Raw genomic sequence first — 9210 nt, forward strand, 5'->3', positions numbered from 1 at the left:
ACCAATATTCAAAGTGATTTAAATGGTCTTTTCCTCTCAATGATCAAACCACAAGTCAGAATGTCCAAAGAAAATAAAGGTTTATTTAGGCCACCAGCCAAATTAGATTTCAACACTGTATCATGTTCCTGGCATACAGCACAGATAACTTTCATCAATCAAAAGAAACACCCTTCTCTGTAAACTAAACTAAACTAAACCTTAAGCTTGTTTACCGAATCATCTCCATAAAGATAGAGCTCAGCATGGTTTACCTTTTCTAATTCCGCTATATCTTTATTGAGACACAGTCTGTATCTTTTCTAATTCCGCTATATTTTTATTGAGATTCGGCGACCGGAATTGCGTACCATAGAGTGATACAAGGGCATTATAACATTTTCATCTTTGTTTTACATTTCTTTTCTGATAATTCCTACCATTCTATTTGCTTTCTTAGCCACCGCTACACATTGAGCTGAGGGTTTCAACGTATCCTCAACAATGACACCTGGATCCTTTTCCTGGGCAGTGACTCCTAACATAGAACCCAGCATCACGTAGCTATAGTTTGGGTTCCTTTTTCCCACATGTATCACTTTGCACTTGCTCACATTAAATGTCATCTGCCATTTTGACACCCAGTCTTCAGTCTCACAAGGTCCTCTTGCAATTTTTCACAATCCTCATGCAATTTAACAACTTGGCGTCATCAGTAAATTTAATTATCTCACTAGTTATTCCCATCTCTAGATCATTGATAAATAAGTTAAAAAGCAGCAGTCCCAGCACAGACCCCTGAGGCACCCCACTATTTACCCTTCTCCATTGAGAATATTGACCATTTAAACCTACTCTCTGTTTTCTGTCTTTCAACCAGTTCTTAACCCACAATAGGACATTACCTCCAATCTTATGACTTTCTAATTTCCTCAGAAGTCTTTCAGGAAGTACTTTGTCAAATGCCTCTTGAAAATCCAAATACACGATATCAACCGGCTCACCTTTAGCCACATGTTCACATTAAATCAGGCAAAGGTGCATCGAGCCCAGCATCCTGTCTCTAATTGGTCAGTCCAGGTCACAAGTACCTAGCATATCCAAAGACTTCTATTTCCAAAAGTTAATTTCCAGGGATGGACAATGGCTCTCCCAAGTCTATCTGACTAATATGAGGGCAAATCAAAAATTAAAGGCAATTGTTAAATTATGCGATAACTAGAAAAGAGCTAGTAAAATGCAACATACATACTCGTACATTGCCTGTTGGATAGTTCGTTCAAGCACAATGCAGCGCTCAGCCTTTAGTCATGTAGCAGCCACGAGGTCAGAAACATGGGTGCTTTATTGCAAGATTATACCATCATAGAACAACACGTAGTAATGCGCTTTCTTTGGGCAGAGCGAGTGAAACCTGTGGAAATTCACTGTTAGATTTTGACTCAGTATGGACATAGCATGAACAAACAGTGAAAATTACTGTGCATTGTGAAATGTTCTTAAACCTGCAATTTGCAGCAAAAAAAAGAGGAATGTTGTCCAAAACAGTCTTGCTGCACCATGACAATGCGTGTCCTCATACAGCAGCAGCGACAGAAGAGACAGCGCAACAGCTTGGGTTTCAACGACTCCACATCCTCCCTACAGCTTGGATCTTGTGCCTAGCGATGATCACATCTTTGGTCCACTGAAGGAGATGCTGTGAGGTCGCAGATTCACCTCTGATGATGAAGTAAAGGAAGTGGTGCTCACCTGGTTTCATAGGCAGCCGAAAAATTTCTTCTCTGCAGGAATGCAGAAGCTAGTTCAACGATACAACAAATGCATCGTCTTGCATGGAGACTGTGTGGGAAAGTGACATGTTCAATTGCTCACAACAACCAACGAACTTGTGGGACTTGGCTAAACAACTTTCCAAGTCGAGTATTAAATTACTATGAACCCCTCAGATTCCTGCGCTGCTCAGTACAATTACTGTAACAGCTGCTGGCAGGTGGGCAGTTCTCTTTCATTGGGTGTTCATAGTTTTTCTTTTTGTATTTTTTAAATTATGCATTAAAAACTTATCTTTAGGCGTACTTAAGTCTATATTTTATCTGTGACTCAATAAATGAAAACTGGCGGCACTTATCTTTTTGTTGCCGCTTGTGTTTCAAATACGCGCTGCCGGTGCAAGTAGAGCCCGACGGGACCCGTTTTGCCAATGAGGCTTTGTCAAGGGTCTGGTGTTCTGGCTATGAAAAAAGAAATGTATAACATTAATTATTGCATACCCGAACATTAAAGGAAATAGTCAAGTACTAAAATAAGATTCTGCGAAGTTACTCACTGTGCACAGCTACGCCTGTGTGTGACAGGTCTAAAGAAAATGGCGACGGCAAACAGCCGGATGTAAATTGCTACGTTATATATCGTATGCATGATGACGTCATTTGCATTTAAAAAGAATTGTGCCATAACACACTTATAAACAACCTGAGAGACCTACAGATTAGAAAAAGGCATACCAATCTATTGCATTATTTAGCCCTGCTGGTTTTACTGTGTTAAGATTAAATATCCACCGACATTCTTTTTGATGTAACAGTCTTTGTCTATTTCCGCCTCTGACATGACTCTCAACTTTATCAATGCAGAAGCATTTCAAGTCGGTGAACTTGTGGTTGAATTGAACGCAATGTTCAACCAGGGGGGCCGTCGTTTTCCTGTTCTTTAAATTTGATTTATGTTCTGTTAATCTCGTTCTGAATGGTCGTGTTGACATTCCGACGTACAATTTTGAACAGGGACAGCTGATTACATAGATGATATGATCTGAGTTGCAGGTTAAAAAATGTCTAATGTTGTAACTTTTTCCAGTAGCTGGATTGATAAAATTTTTTGTAGGTGAGGTAACCTCACAGCTACTGCATTTGCCACATTTGAAAAACCCTTTTGGAAGCAAAGAGCTGTCACTCGGTTGCTGATGTTTTATCATTGCTGGACTGAGATAATCTTTCAGGTTTCTTTCTCTGGAAAAAGCAATTTTGATGTCAGTTTTTGCAAAAAGTGGGTGTGCCTGTATGATCTTCCAATTCTCTTTGATGATCCTTGCTGGACAATTTCCCTGTGTAGTATATCTTAATACACAAGTTAAAACATCTTCATCTTTTTCATCCATTGATTTTACAGGAGAGTGCAATAAGTGATCACGATTATAATATCGAGCTCTTTTCAATGCTTGTTTCAAAATGTTATCGGGGTATCCTCTTTGTTGTAGTTTTGTCTTTAGTTTCTTAGCTTGTTTTTTAAAGGTGGTCAAAGAAGAACAATTACGTTTTAATCGGAGGAATTGTGAAAAAGGCAAATTACGTCTTAGACTCAAAGGGTGGCAACTCTTGAAATCTAAAAAGGTGTTTCTATCAGTGGTTTTGATATGTGTGTCAAATTCAAAATGGTCATTGTGTTGTGTAATAATTAAATCCAAAAAAGTCAAAGTGTTGACTGCATATTCCATGGAGAATTGAATGTTTGGATCACAACTATTAAGCCAGATTTTGAAGTTCAGGAGTTCTTTTTCGGTTCCGGTCCAAAGTAAAAGAACATCATCTATGTATCGGAACCATTTAAAGATGTTTTCTTCAAAAGGGGAATTCACTATCCACGTCTTTTCAAAATGATCCATGAATAGGTTGGCTACCGACGGGGCAAACGTTGCCCCCATGGCCACCCCTTTATTTTGTTTATAGAATTTACCGTCAAAAATAAAGAAATTCTCCTTCATTGCTAGTCTAGACAAGAAACAGAGGAATTCAGTAGGAATGGTGTGTGGACGTGTCCGAGATTCGAACACGTTTTTGAGGATACTTAATGCTTCGTCTTGGGGGATAGAGGTATACAACGACGATACGTCTAAAGAAACCAGAACAAAAGGAAATTCATTTGCTGGAATATCACTGAGTTTAACCATGACGTCTTTTGAATCTTTGATATAAGAATCCATTTTACTAATTTCTCCCTTCAAAAAATGGTCAATAAAAATGGACAGAGGTTCCAAAAGAGACCCTCGAAATGACATAATGGGTCTACCCAGAGGGGCTACCAAACTTTTGTGTATTTTTGGTAACACATACAACACCGGGACTATTGGTGATTTGTTATTCAGAAATTTGTGGTCCTTATATGTCAAAAAACCTTCCATTCTGCCTTTATTAGTTGCAGTCATTATTTTTCTTTGCAGACGTTTGTGGGATTTAAAGATAATTTTTCATAGACCTCTTCTACGTTCAACTGACGATGAATTTCTTCTACATAATCCGTCTTATTCATTACTACAATGGCTCCTCCTTTATCAGCTTTCTTAATAATAATGGACATGTCATTTTTGATATTATCTAAAGCTTCTTTTTCTTTTATATTTAAATTTGATTGATAATGCCTATCACTGGCTGTCCATTCTTTGATGTCACTTAGAATACATTGTTTGAAAGCATTCACTATTGGATCTAAAGGAATCGGAGGAGACCATGTAGATGACGGATTAACTATTGTTTTGTCAGGAACAGTCTCAGTATTATTGAAAAAATACTTTAATTTGCAATTTTCTAAGAAATTTCTCAAGGTCTATGTTGAACTGAAATAAATTAAAGTGGGTGGAAGGCACAAAAGAAAGACCATGTGTCAATAAAGACAACTCATTTTCATCTAGAATTTTGTCTGAAAGATTGATCACCACTGACTTTGACGAGTCTGGGATCTCGTGTGAGGTCTGTTTCTTTGGCCTATTGCCAAAAAAGAAGAAGAAGAAGAGCTTCCACTAGAAGTGGTGGAAGCAGACGAACCTCCACCGCTTCCATGTTCGGATGTGTCGTCATTTTTTTGGTTGTCTTTATTATACATCCAAGCATAGACCCGGTGGTTAATGTAATCTTGTTCGTCTCTTTTAAATTTCCTCATTTTGTTCTTTTTGATAGACTCTTTTAGTTTGGAGATATTTTCATTCAATATCCTATATTGTGTATCAAAATCTTCTGTTGTTAAAGAAGATTTTAATTGTGTAAGGTCCTCATCTAGTTTGGCTTTTTGTTCATTGACCAATTTGTTGCTGTGTTGAATAATGAGCAACATAAGGTCCAATGAACATTTGTTGAGAATCTTATTCCAGACTTCCAGCCATTTTTGTTGCCCCGGGGGTGGAGGGATGTTTGGTCCCCCGTGTCAGTTCATCGGGGGGTGTCAGGGAGGGCCATCATCGGAGGGAGGGGGGCTTTTTTCTTTTTCTTTTTAAAGAGACAGGTATTGTACATGTGTAACACACCCACAACATCTGTCCATTAAAAAAAAGTTTCTTGCTCTGAACAGCTGAGTGGAAAAGCACAGAGAAAAAAGGCAAGGCCTTGCCTTTTTTCTCTATGCTTTTCCCCCTATGTTTGGCAAAGGTAGTCTGTCTTCTCTTCGTGTTTTGCCGAACAGTTGAGTGGCAGGAGGTTTCTCCTGCCTCTCAGCTGTTCGGGCTTCCCCTGCCTGCTCTAACAGTGATCAATCGGACAGGAGAGACAGGGATTACGGCAAACTTCCGCGCAACCACGTGATACGCTACGAATCTCGTCGGGTTGATTCGCTCCATGCGCCAGCCTTTAGATTTCATTTGAAAATTGGTACTGCCCATGTGTTTTGGCAGTAAGTCCATCTCTTGTCCTGTGATTCCTAAGACTCCTGAGGCAGGCCTGTTGGCCGAAACATGTACGTGTCGAGTCATTGAATCATTGATTGTACCATGATGCTATTGGAAGAATAAAGATCTCTACACCTTCAGATGAGTTTGCGGACACTTTTTTAATGCACATCATTCTTTTTTGGACAATCTCATTCTTGGTTTCTGAACTTCCGTGCAAATCATTTGCATGCAAATTTTTTAGTGCATCAATAGCTCTTTTAAAATCAGCCAAAAATCAGATCGGAGAGAGCCCACAAGGTATTACTGATCCTATTTAGTGCATCTAGCTCACAGTTACTTACCTGTAACAGGTGTTATCTGAGGATAGCAGGCAGATATTCACAAGAAGCCCTGGTACAGCCTGTCCATAAGTGTGCTTTCTCTTTAAAGGAGTTGAGACGCCCTGCACCATGAATGCATCAGTGCTTTCATATGGATCCTCAGTTTAGTAACAAGCTAGGAAGCCAAAGAGGGGAGGTGGGAGGGTTGTGAGAATATCTACCTGCTGTCCTCAGATAACACCTGTTACAAGTAAGTAACTGTGCTTTATCCAAGGAGAAGCAGGCAGTATATTCTCATCATGTGTGGGACTCCATAGCTGCCAGGGTCATGCCCTTAAGATGAGGGTTATTGAAAACTACTATGAGCCTGGCAAACCCCAGAGTGTTGAGGGGAATTGGCTTCTAAGTAAAGAATAAATTTAGTAGAACTGCTTGGCCAAATTGGCTATCTTGGCTGGAATACTTTTTCAAGCAATGGTGGGATGTGAAAGTATGGATTGAAGACTAGGTGGCTGCTTTGCAAATGTCCTTGACAGAAGTGGAAAGTAGATGAGCCACTGTAGTTGCTATTGCTTGAACTTTATGTGCTGTGACACGACCTTCAAGGGTTTGCCTAGTTTGAGCTTAGGAAAAGAAGATACAGTCCATTAGCCATGTTGAGATGGTTCTCTCAGTGACAGAAGTACCCAGGCCTAGATGCACTAGAGAGGATCAGAAAGACCATGTGGGTCTCTCTCTGATCCGTGACTCTCACACATACGCAGATCTGGTAGAGAAAGCCGTAAAAGCTGAGAGGCAGGCGAAGCCTCGAAAGCAGCCTCATACCACTCATCTGTTCAGGGCAGGAAACCCTTTTACTTTTATTTTTTTTAATTGGCACAGATGCTGTGCATGTTACACAAGCACACTATCTTCCCCATTTAAAAAAAAGAAAAAAGCACCTCCCCCCCCCCGGCCAATCATGGCCTCCCCTATGAACCGGCACTGAGAACCAACCCCCCCTTTCCTGCAGCAGCAAAAATGACAGGAGGAATGCCCACTTCCTCCTGCCATGCCAACTCCATCCCCCCACACGAGAAAAAAATGGCAGGAGGGATGGCCCCTCTTTTTCATTTGAAAAGAAGTTCTGGAATGACAGGGCATAGGATGAAGTTAAGAGGTGATAGGATTTTTTACAGAAAGAGTGGTAGATGAATGGAACAGTCTCCCAGAAGAGGTGGTGGAGACAGAGATCGTGTCTGAATTCAAGAAAGCGTGGGGTAGGCATGTGGGATCTCTTTGAGAGAGGAAGAAATAATGGTTACTGTGGATGGGCAGACTGGATGGGCCATTTGGCCTTTATCTGCCATCATGTTTGTATTTTTCTATGAATAAGAGTATCTGATTACTATTCAATGAATTGTAAACCTCTTTGGGTGAATCTCTTCATGAAAAAAGTTAATAAATCTAAAAAAAATAAAAATAACCAGGGTAACACATCTGTGGGAGAGCACTTTACAGGACCAGAGCACTGTATCAATAACTTGATGGAAACTTTTAAACAATTCAGGAACATAAGACCTTTTAAGTTATAGTGATGAAATATTTTGACACCCACCAGACAGGACTTAATAAAAATCTGGGTTTTCTATCACATTATAAACCATAAAATTATAGTGCTTTGTCACGCTCTGATCATCCATCCATTTCTCTCTGTTTCTCACCCCCACTCCACCCCCTCCCTTTCCCCATGAAACTGTCATTGGAAGGAATGCTTTTATGTTTCACTTGTATAATCTGATACGTGTCATCTTTTGCTCATTACTGTCAGCTAGTCAAAAACTGCATTGTTAGTCCAATAAAAGGTTATCTAACCTTTTTTTGCTTTCTTTTATTTCTATTTATTACCTTTAAAAGTGGACTAAAATCATTCCCAAACTATCTTATCCAGCTTTATACATAAATGCTTACCAACCAGTTTTCATTGTGATTAAATTAGGCCACTTAGCTATGCAGATGCCGGCTCTGAATATTGGGTTGGCAACTGCAAAACTAATTTTAGTTGCTAAAACTCTCCCAATCCCCCTTCCCACCTCTCTAATAGCACCCCTTTCTCCTGCCCCCTACCCCCAGGTCATAATGCTCTGTCCCTCCCTTCTCCCCTGAACAAGCTCCTGCCCCACTCTGATTTTTAGGTTTGGCCCCCTGGCCTACCTGTCTCCCTGGTGGTACGGCGAGGGTTACTGGGGGGCAGAAGTGCAGCCCCAACATTCTTGCCCCTTGTGGCTCCATTTCAAAATGGCTATTGTGACCTCTCGTGGCAGCTTGCAGTAATGAAGTAATGCGAGCTGCCACAAGAAGTCATGGCAGCCATTTTGACAGACAGATGCAAGGGGAAGGAACATGAGAGATGCACTCCTGCCCACAATAACCCCTGATAGACCACCAGGAATCAGGTAGGCCAGAGGGGGCCTACTTAAAACATCAGGGGGGATGGGAGTTTGTTCAGGAGTGAGGGGAAGAATGTAGAGCATCATGAAAGCTAAGGAATTTGATCAAGTCACTCCCCTTCTTAAGAATGCACACTGGCTCCCAGTCGCGCATCGTATACAGCAGGGGTGCCCACACTTTATGGGCTTGCGAGCTACTTTTATAATGACTAAGTCAAAATGATCTACCAACAATAAAATTTAAAAAAAACACAAAGCACACTGAAAGGCAGAGAAAATGTTAATTATTCATATTCCGGGTTTTTTCAAAGAGGTCACGGCAGATGACTCTATGCAATGTCACCTCAGTAACAAAATACAAAAATAGACAAATACACCCCCCTCCCTTTTTACTAAACCACAATAGTAAGTTTTAGCACAGGAGTTACGCTGAATGCCTCGCGCTGCTCTCAATGCTCATAGGCTCCCTGCGCTAAAAAACGCTATTGCGGTTTAGTAAAAGGGAGCCATAGTGCAAAATATAGACAGCAGATATAAATTCTCAAAACCGACACATTTTGATCACTAAATTGAAAATAAAATCATTTTTCCTACCTTTGCTGTTTGGTGATTTCATGAGTCTCTGGTTGCACTTTCTTCTTCTGACTGTGCATCCAGTCTTTCTTCCTTTCTTTCAGCCTCCTGTATGTTTCCTCTCCTCCAGACCTCATTCTCTCCCCCAACTTTTTCTTTCTGTCTCCCTGTTCCCCCTTCTTTCTGTCTCCCTGTCTGCCCCCTTTCTTTCTTTCTCCGTGCCCTCCCCCAAGCCACTCGGTTTGCTGCCATC

Source organism: Geotrypetes seraphini, chromosome 2 (assembly GCF_902459505.1).
Source record: "Geotrypetes seraphini chromosome 2, aGeoSer1.1, whole genome shotgun sequence".
Taxonomy (NCBI): domain Eukaryota; kingdom Metazoa; phylum Chordata; class Amphibia; order Gymnophiona; family Dermophiidae; genus Geotrypetes; species Geotrypetes seraphini.